Below are 11,265 nucleotides of genomic sequence, written 5' to 3'. Positions count from 1 at the left end.
GATTGTGTCCCATATGCCTACCAATATTACACCGGAACTTTATTTTTCGTGTTTCTATATATTTCACATATTATCAAGTATTTTACAATTAAGAGATACTAGATTTTAAATATTTAAACCTTCAATCAAAATAAAATAAAATAAAATAAAAAGTATGCTCTAATAAGAGAGGCCCACAACAAAGTCTTTTGGGCCAAACCATTACCGGGCTTCCAAATATGAATTGTCTTCACTACCAAAGTTCAAATCAATAATTTACCTACCAATAAACACTTAAAATTAAGGATTTATTTGATATATTAAGAATCTATTATTATTATTATTATTATTATTATTATTATTATGTATATAATTAAGTATAAAATAATAATAAACAAATAACACTCAAAATAAGTTATAGTTACAAAACCAATCACATGAGTTTACTTATTTGAATAAATATATATTTTTTAATTTATAAATATAAATTATTTATTTAAAACTTAAAATAATTTATAAACTTGTAAAATTTTAAAACCATAAATTTTAAATGATAAAAATTTAACTAGTTTAATGGTTAGTCTACTCTAGATTCAACAAATTGTAGAATTAAAAAAAAAACTCACATTTTAAATGACTAATTATCAACTTATTTGAAATATAATTATAATATTTATATCTTTTTGAACAAATTGTTATTATTTTATAAATATTACATAATAAAAAAATAACAACAATAAAACAAGGCTGCAAAACACACCATGCACAAACTATAAACCAAGAAACAACCAAGAAAACAACCAAAACCTTGTGAATTCTAAAACTCTCCAAAAGGTCTTGAATATTGTCACTTGAAGAACTGGGGGACCATTTATCCATTTGAAACAATGGTGTTAAGAATCAACCTTTTCAAAATGACTTCTCTTAATGGAAAAAAGTCTCTAATTTCTAGTGTTCCAAGTGTCCCATAAGATGGTAATCAAGATTTAGAAGGAAACTCATCTTTCTCAATCAATCAAAGAGACCCGCATTACCCATGTGAGATTTATCGTACTCCAAAGTAAAGCACACAAAAATCGCCAACAAAAGGATTAACAACATGATTTTCCAACATGACATAATAGTGTTCGACACCAAAGAAGTCCAGATTATTCCATCTCATGGCATGCACAATACTCGACTTAACCCGTACCCTAGCTAAGCTAGTGTTAGGATGGGGAATTACTCTCTTGGCACCTTCTCCATCATTGAAATTGTCCCTTGAATCATACATGATACATCAAGCACTAAGGCAAATGGTTGCTTAGAACTAGGGGTTATTACATTTCGACAAGCCAAAACTTATCGCACCATATGTCATTGATCATAGTCACCTATCCCGACCAAAGAAAATCGAGGACTTCATACACTGGCTCCAATTGAGACAGATATTTCCTAACATCCCAGCTCCATGAAAAGAGCCAACATACCCCTTTTGACTGATATGAATTGATTTACTCTTCCTCATAGTCATAGAGAGTGTTAATTGTTTTATATTTTAAGAGACAATAATCATGCTTAAAATAATAGCTAGGTAACTAGGAAGAAATGAACATGGTCTATTCCATACGAATACATTAGGAGGATTTTTTTACTCTAAAAAATCATCAACATATTAATTACTAATGGATTGGAGTCAAACAAGACGTTCATTGATTGTGAAAGAGCAGTAACATCAGAAAAGAGGAAATAAAAGGTAAACCCTTTAAAAGCTAAAGAAAGAAGAGGATTGGATATGGAAAATTTAAAACAATATATAAAGATTAATTCCATTGACTGCTTTGCATGTCATCATTCTAATCCTATATACAAGATAATACTCCTTCACTTACTTTTCCTTTATATGTTTTTAGATATTTTAATATATATATATATATATATATATATATATATATATATATTTCTAAATTATGTATATTACATTGGGTGGAAATGAAAATGATGTAATCCTTGATGATATTCATTGGGTAGAATGTTATTGATCCGGGATTGATTGGGAGACGTGGCAGTCGTGGAAAAGTTTGGATTGATATGACTTATATGAAAAATCAACATAATTGAGTTATTATCTAAATTATTTATTGGTAGACTATCTGGTTGAAGAGAAATCGTCGAATTATCAATGATCGTAGACTTCCAATCAGTATCATTTATAATTTTATTATTACGACGCTTTCTAAGATCCGTTCTAAAAAACTGCTAGAATCGGACGAGTTAATCGTTTTTCTCGAAGATCTACGAGCTCGATAACCTATTGAATAACTTTTATTTTTATGCCATGTTTTTGTTGTTGTACTAAATAATTTTTTTATCATTTTTAATATAAATGAACCATTTTAAAAATAAAACAATGAAATTTTTTTGATTTGATATATTTTTTTTTATCAAACTGGTAGAGACCTAATTAACAACTAACAATAAAGAACTTAATTTTTATTCACATATATATATATATATATATATATATATATATATATATTCTAATATTTAAAATAAATAAATTATAATAAGTTAATTTTTAATAAATTAAATATGATGAAAGTTAACTACAAACAAAATTTACAATATTTTATATTTTCATTTAATTTATATATATATATATATATATAATTTCTTTGTTCATTCACATAAATATGTTAATGTTGAATAAACTTCTAATTGATTTAATTATTTGGATAAATTTTATTTGACCATAATAAAATTATTTTTTATCATATCAATATTATATCTGATTAATTGGATGTTTTCGATTAACAAAAATCGATATATATAAAGGATCACGATTCGGAAATTTAAATGCTCATATATAACAATGATAAAAAAAAATTAATATTATAAATGAAAATAGTTCGATTTTTCATAAATTTGTTTAAAAGTTTTGGATTTAGTTTTCAAAAAAATATTTTTAAGTAAGTTAAATATATATGTATCAAATAACTTTACTTTTATTGTAATCTAAAAGGTTCTTAGCAATAATGATAGACTTTACATAAGAAAGACGTTATTATATTTATTTAGCACGTATGTGTTAAAAGAAATGGGGAAAAAATAATCAATAAACCAACTATAAAACGATAGAATAAAAAACTCTAGACAAGCCAAAACACATAGCCCACCAAAGGTGGAACGCGAACAATTATTGTTTAAGCTTCTATCAGAGGTCCATGAATTCACGATGAGAACAAGCTAGTCCTATCTCTTCTAATGAGAAATTTGCATTTCAATGGATCCAACTCGGTCTCGATCTTGAGGAACCACGATTTGTTCATAACAAACAATCTTTGTCTCACAAAATATTGAGAAATATATATATATGAATGTGAAAAAAACACATATTTAGGCACTTTCAAAAGGGTAAATTATATATACTTTACCTACAAAACCCCAATAATATTTGATTTAGTGGTTGACACTTTATTATTGTTATAATAATAAACAAAATATTTAATATAAAGAAAAGCTAAAGAAGAATAATTTGAATTAGCTTAATTTGCCTTGCACCCTTGAAATCCTTCTTGATGATATGCAAAAGAAGTAACTAGTCTTTAGACTGGTCTTTTGTTTGGTTCCACCCATAAATGTTATTTTCAAGAAAGGGACCTTTTTTGTTTATAAAACTCTCATCAAAATTCCATTATATGTTGATCTGGCAAGCAAACAAGGGAATTGTGTCACCTTTTTCCTTTGCTTGACTGCATGGACATGAAATTAGTTGAGTTGGTAAGAGACCAATTGCTATCTTAAAATGATTCAGTCCCACTTGTTCAATACTATCTTCTATTGTAGTGCTCTCTTACTCAGGCATAAAGAAGTATTAATTTATATTGCTAGCTAGCCATTATATATTCAAAGTGTTTGAGACATAGACTTGTGCTTTTTAAAAAAAAAAATTATTATTACAATATGAGATATACTATATGTAAAGCCCCAAATCAGTGAAAAAAATGGACTATAAATATCTTTACAAGTCAAAGTTTAAAAGGTACCCATGAAAATATTTATAGTCAATTATTTTCACTTTTATTAGGAGTTCATATTTACTGTGATTTCTTGATGTAAAACATCGCAATCTTCTCAATTTAGTCACGCGGCGTCCTCGTCACTCTCCTATTTGTAGTCTCAGACTCCCCCGATTAGAACACGCACGTGACACTTTGTTCCCGCGGGATTCAAGATGTACTCCCCGTGACACTTTGTTACTACCACTGGGTGGCCTGAGAAAATAAACTATAAATATCTCTGAACAAACCATTAGGCCACCACAATCCAAGTTTAAAAGTACCCATAAAAGTATCTAAAGTTTATTAACTTCATTTTTATAAGAAATTCATATTTACTGTAATTTTTCGAGATAAGACATCACACAATACAAGAATAAACAGTTATAGTATATGTGCAAGGACAAGTCGTAACATTCTGAATAAAAGCTAAAAAGCTAAAAACGTAAATTAATTATCTATTTATAATGCTTTCAATTCTAGTGAGTTTAAAAAACGGTAAATTCCAGTTCCTGCAGATATTCCAGTTATGCTCCGTGCTTGGAATTCTTCTCCACGTTCCCGCGAGGGTGCTTCAATCCGATACAATATCTTTCCATAACTCGTCAATGCTCCTGCGGGTTCTGTCATATACCCTTACATTCCATTCTTGCCAAATGTTATACACCACTGCTCCAAAGCCGCACTTGAACACGCTTGTTGCAAATCTATTTCACTTGGCTTTGAGTAGTGCTGCTTCTTTGATTTAATTCCATTCGCTCGGGAAACTGATCAGCTCCAGAATTTTATAGAATCTGTCCCAAAGCTCCGAAACAATACAGCAGCTCCCGAACAGCTCCAGGCTGTTCACCATCTTATTCTACACTATAAGGAGGTTACTAAGTTTGAAATTTCCTTTTGAACATCATTGGAATTCAATATGTAATACCAGAGACTATAAATCTTGTGAATTATCTGGTTAAAGAGTAATCGGGAGAGTTTTAACAATTTCAACCGCCCTACCTGTTTTCTTCACAACATTATCATTTTAACGTTAGTTAAGTTGTGCTCTAGCCTAGAATATAGAATTTATTTTATGTATTTTATTTTGTTTTTGTTTTTGAATTTTCAATGCAAGTATTCTTATTTTCTGTGGTCGTGTGCTTAACAAATGCCTTTTCTTTCGATATACATCCTATTTCAGAAAAGTAAAATATGGTAAGCTTTTCAAGAATTTGAATCATATAAAAATCTTTTTCACTTTAGAGTTTTGTTATGCTATATTTGCTTAGTTAGTTAAAATAAAAGGAATTTTTTCTAAGATGTTAAAAAATTAGGATTTATTTCAATAAGAAAGTCTGATATGAAAATATAAAGTAATAATTATGGATAGTACTATTTTGTTTTTCAAAATGTAAACTCTAGTTTTTAGAAGGAAATTATTCTACTAAACTTTCAATATGTAAGATAAGAGCAATTGACAAAATTTAAATTATCGCCTAGAAACTTAAGGTTATTATCTTAAATGAATTCATGATATTTAAAAAAAATATTGTCTTATTAGATGTAATTCAAACAATCTCTACTCCAAGACTTAATAGGAGATGTTATAAGCTTGAATGTCAAAAACATAAAAAATAAAAACTAATTTAGATAGATATATAATCATTGATTTTTCTTAGGGTGTATTTAATAACTATGAAATTAAAATTGGAATTAGGAGGTCTAATTTCAATTTTTAAGATTATGAATTGAAATTAGAATTTTAATGAAAATCAAATCAATGTAATTTTATAATTTTAAATTCTACTATTTTTATTTTAGAATTGTAATTCTAATATTTATTTTTTCTATATTTTTTAGAATTAAAATTAGAATTTGAACATCAAATCTAATTCCAATTTTAATCCTCCAAAGTCCAAACATACCCAAAATTTAACATAATCAAATAACATTTTTTTTAAGAACTTTCACTGAAAAAGTGTCTAGGAAATTAATATGTTCATTTCCCCAATGATAATTTGTGGATTTCATGGATTTGTTTGAGGAGCTTAGACTCGATAGTTTTGTCCATTCAAATTAGGTCCGTTTTTCTCTTTTGATTTATCTTTGTTTGATTTGAATTTTGTGTTTTTGGTGCGTCTTTTTTTTTCTAGTGTTGCTTTGCGTTGTGTTGTCCCGGAGACTTAACTTTATCGAAGTTCACACAATATGTATATTATTTCCGACAATCCTTACAAAAATATGAATGATTTTTTACTAATCATTCACGTTGAATGTAGAAACCATTCACCTTGAATAAAAAAATCAAGAAAGCCGTTACAAGCCTATAAACAAAAATTCTATCATGAAAAGAGTAGTATCAAATAAGAGGGAAATCGACAAAACAACAAGACATCCCATTAGGTTGAATACAAATGTTGTCTCTCTTGATTCATCAATAATCTGTCTTCTACCATATAGAAAGAGTATATGTTGACCCCTCAATAAAGATGCACCGGTTATGTTCCATCCAAATGCTCCAACTTGACCTGAATTCATCTCATACCAACAAGAACAACCATAAGAAGCCTAATTAACTCATTGGATCTTCCCTTCCTATATAGTTGTCGTAATGTTTGAAAAATCCTTATAAATAGCTATTTGCACATATTATCATGTAATTAGTATTCGGCATGGTCTTGTCCAAGTTGCATTTTGCGATAGTTCTATGTGTGTATGTTACATTATTTTTTCAAATACTATTAAATTGTCAAAAGTTCATCTAAATTAATAACTTGTGATATTTCCCCCCTATTTCAAACTGCAAACCCCTCTTAATAATGAAGGAACCCTAAAGGGTGTTACAATTATTTATGTGATGAGATTATTTAAGCTTTTAGACATGTTCAATGAATTATTTGACTTGATCAAAAGTTTATTGGAATATTTACTTTTCATACAAATTCAGTGAGGTGTATGTATGATATTGATTCCTTAATGAAATATTTAAATCATGATTCATCAACATGTATTGTACTAGCAAATAGATTATAAACTACATCATTTATTAATGATTTGGCAAAAAGACTACTACAAAGCAATCATAAAATATACACTATAAATCACTAAAGAAAGCTTTAATTATTGGTATGATTGTTTTGGAAAAGTTTGGTTTTTCATTTTTCTTGGAATTAATGACTGAACTATAAGTGTTTATTTATTTATTTATTTTTATTAAAATTAGTTCTCATTAAATTAAGTAGGAGTTATAGGAACAAAATTAATTAGTAAATAATAAAAAAAATGAAACTTAACAAAATCAATAGAAAGAGTTGATGATATAGAAATTAAATTGTACGTAATAACAATTTACAAAATTAAAATTTATAATAGACAAGATCCAACAATCATACAATTTGTTGAGAGTTACTTCAAGAACAAACTAATTTGAGTTCCTAAACGACGAGGGTTAAAGTAGATCAAGCCGATTGAACAAATGAAATTGTATTGGAATAATCTCCATCAAATATTTTGAGCAGCATTTGAAATTATTATTAGTAGAGGGTTACTAAGCAACGTCGAAAAAGATTTTGTCAAATTATAATTGATCATCTACGTATATGAAATAAGCGATAAAAAAGAAAATAATTTCTTATATTTTTAAATAAAAAAATCATTTAAAATTGGATTAAAGGGCTTATAGTTAAAGACAATTTAAAAACAAATACCTTTGAAAAGGCAATAAATATATTAAAATTACTCATTAATGGCCGACATTTTTATTTATTTATTACTTTTTTCTTTTAATATGAGTAATTTAACCCCATTTATCTACAGTCTATTGGTACTTGGTACTAATGAGAAGTTTTAATTATAGTTTATGTTGGAATTTATAGGATGAAAATGACTTCTATTATCAATAAAAATTAGAATATAAGAATAAATTTAAATAGTCAAAATTAAAATAAAATAAAATTGATTCTATTAAATGCAAATAAATTGTAGGTACAATGTTAATGACTGAAATTAAAACACAATTAAATTGCATTAAAGAATTTCAATTCATATGATTTATTCTACAGCTTTAAAAGAAAACAACAATTCTTCATTTCTTTAAATGTTTATTCTTGTTCAAATTTCTATTTTAATGGGAGACGTTAGAGCTCTTTTAAAGAAACGTGAATTACCTAATTTCGGCTCAAAATTTGTTTATCGCGGATTGGTGATTTTGTTTTGTTGCTATTTGTTTTTGTTTTTAATGTTGTATTATGGTTTATTCCATGTACTATAGCTAAAATATTAAAGATGATTTTTTGAAAAATAATTATCTCAAATAATTCTGAAAGAACACTGCTGACAGGTAAAAAAATAAACAAATAAGGTGCTATTCAAGAATGAATAAGATGATATTTCCAAAAAATAATCTAGATTCACACGAATTTGAATGTCCTTCACTCAAATTTTAAACTTTTTACTATTTTATTCTCATAATTAAACAGTTTGTTACTATTTTATTCTCAATATCTTATTAGTCATGTTTAATTTTTAATTATTCTAAAACTTTTCTTAAGACAATTTCAGTGACTATTGTCATGATCTTTAAGTCATATTTCCATTATACTATGATCAAACTCAGTGACAAGTGATCCCATTGACAATCTTAGCATTATTTAAAAGTGTTGGTTACTATTTTATTTATACGTAATATTCTGTTTGAAAACGTCTAGAGTTGGAGTTAAACGAACAAATGTTATTAAATTTGTTAATATATACATAATTAAAAAATATTTCAAAACATTATTTCATCTAAATTAACACATGAATCTCTTATCAAATCCAACTAGTCCGAAATATTTATATTTCTTAAATTATGAATCAATAATTAATTATTAATATTAATTTTCTTAAATTAAAATATCTTTTTTTTCAACCCTCCAAACTCTATTACCCCAACTTTATTAAGAGTGTTATTAAAGATTAAAAGGAAAATTGTATATGACAATTTCTTTAAAAAAAATGAAAAAAAATGATTGTAAATGTGAAGAACATGAGCACTATATATAATATATTAATTAAGTTGATTCTCCAGTTGACATATTTTTGGGCTGTAAGATATATTCTAACAGCCTAGCAAGTTAGGCATGTTTGATTCCTCATTAGTTTTTATGAGTTATAGGTTTTGTTTGCTTCTTCAATAAGTTTTTTTCTTCTTTTAGAATCAAACAAGGCCTAGTCTTGTCTCAGCTGTCTCCATTTATATTCATAATGCAACAGAGTTCCATTCTATTCTTGATATGACAATTAATGATACAAAGTTTCAATATTAGAATATGATATACCCCTTTAATTTGGCCTTTAAAAAGAAAAGAAAGAAAAATGCAAAACATTTCAATTGAAGCTCGTTTGATCTATGTTTTTTTTTTTAATCTTGTTTGATAAAAAGAAATGTAAGCTAGCTATTTGAAAGTTTTGTAGCATGAATTATTAAGTTTTAATTATATTTAAAATTTAGATATCAAATTTATAAATAAGCTATATCAAATTCTGTGTACTTTATTTTTATAAAATATATATTTTCAATATAAAAGAAACTATAGTATTTCAATTAATTAAAATCTAATTAATTATTTTCATTAATTAAATAAATTGTTTTTTCATTAGCTTGATGTTATTTCTTTAAGGTTGTTAGCTAGTTTTCATAGTTTTGGCTAATGGTAATCTATGATCTTCTATTTCACTTTTACTAAAAGCTTATCTTTTAATTTTTTTTATTGCAATTAGTTGTTGTTTTTCCTTATAAACACAACATGTGATGAATTGAGGTTAGGGAATACTGGGAGGATTTATGCTAGTTTATTCTATTCTAGAATAAGTTAGTTATCTCTTATAAATATTTAAACTTAAAAATTAACAATTCGGGGCAAATCAGGTTGGAAGTGGACTTATCATTTCAGTCTTGTTTTATTTAAGAGATGTATTTTACTATTTATATGTCTTATTTGTTTAAAGAAAATCACTCTGTGACACAATTTATATCATACTTTCTTACAAATAAAAAAATATTATGATAAAATTATATTTTTATATAATCAATTTAAAACTCTTATAAAATATAAAAAATAAATAATAATTTTGATGTTATATATTTAATTATGTTGATTATTTTTAGGATGGGAATACTATCGGTCAAACTGGATAAAATTGTCAAAATGCATTTATAATTTTAGTCCTTGTTTCAAAATTTTGAAAATATATTTTGAGCAGAGACACAAATAACAGTTTCATCCATTCCAGTAAACCCGATAAAAACTGTCAAGAGCGAGATAATCGTAAAAGTTCATTAATAATTTTGGTAATTGTTTCAAAATTTTGAAAGTAATTTTCCGGACGGGACACTTCAGTAAACTATCCGAGATAAATGAAAAAACTCATTGATAATTTTGATCAGCGTTTCAAAAATTTTGAAAGTGATATTCCAATCGGGACATAAATAATAACTTCACTCATCCTATTACAAATTGAATAAAACGGTCACGCCATTCATAATTTTGGTCATTGTTTCAAAATTTTGAAAGTACTTTTTTTTTTTTTTTTAATAAAAACAATTTAGTGTCATTTCATTAAAAAAAATTCAAAAGAGTAAAAAAAGTATAAAAAATTAAAATCAGATTTAAACAATTTCTAGATTTAACAGTGAACAAGAACTGAATTACATACATCAACAACAATCAATTAGTGCTATAGCGCTTTTACTTTGATTTTACTTATGACTTTCTTAAACGAAATATCACATCTTTGACCGAACTTTCTATTCTCTTCATTTTTTTCGATTTTTTTTCATAATTGAATGAATACATTTCCATCTAAAGTTATATCTCCCCAAATATCTTGGTCTGAACACAAATAGCAACTTCACCGGTCCTAGTAAATTATCGGTCAAATCGAATAAAAATTGTCACGAATCAAGATAATTATAAAACTCATTAATAACTTTGATCAAGTTTCAAAATTTTGAAAGTGATATTTTGTTGTTACTAGTTATTATTGTGTCCGTCCGAACTAGAGCTGGACAATGGGTTAGCTAAACACGAACCGACACGATCCAACACGATATTTGTATAGAACGACACGATACGAGATTATCTCACTCGGGTCTTGGGTTGACACGATACAAGCACGAGACGACACGGTCACGACACGATTATGAGTTTATACGATCGAAACACGGTTACGAGTCGACACGAACACGACACGAGTATAGACACGACACAAGTATAGATACGACACG

Source organism: Impatiens glandulifera, chromosome 2 (genome assembly GCF_907164915.1).
Source record: "Impatiens glandulifera chromosome 2, dImpGla2.1, whole genome shotgun sequence".
Lineage (NCBI taxonomy): Eukaryota > Viridiplantae > Streptophyta > Magnoliopsida > Ericales > Balsaminaceae > Impatiens > Impatiens glandulifera.
The sequence above is the reverse complement of the archived record's forward strand: the minus strand, read 5'-3'. Positions refer to the sequence as shown.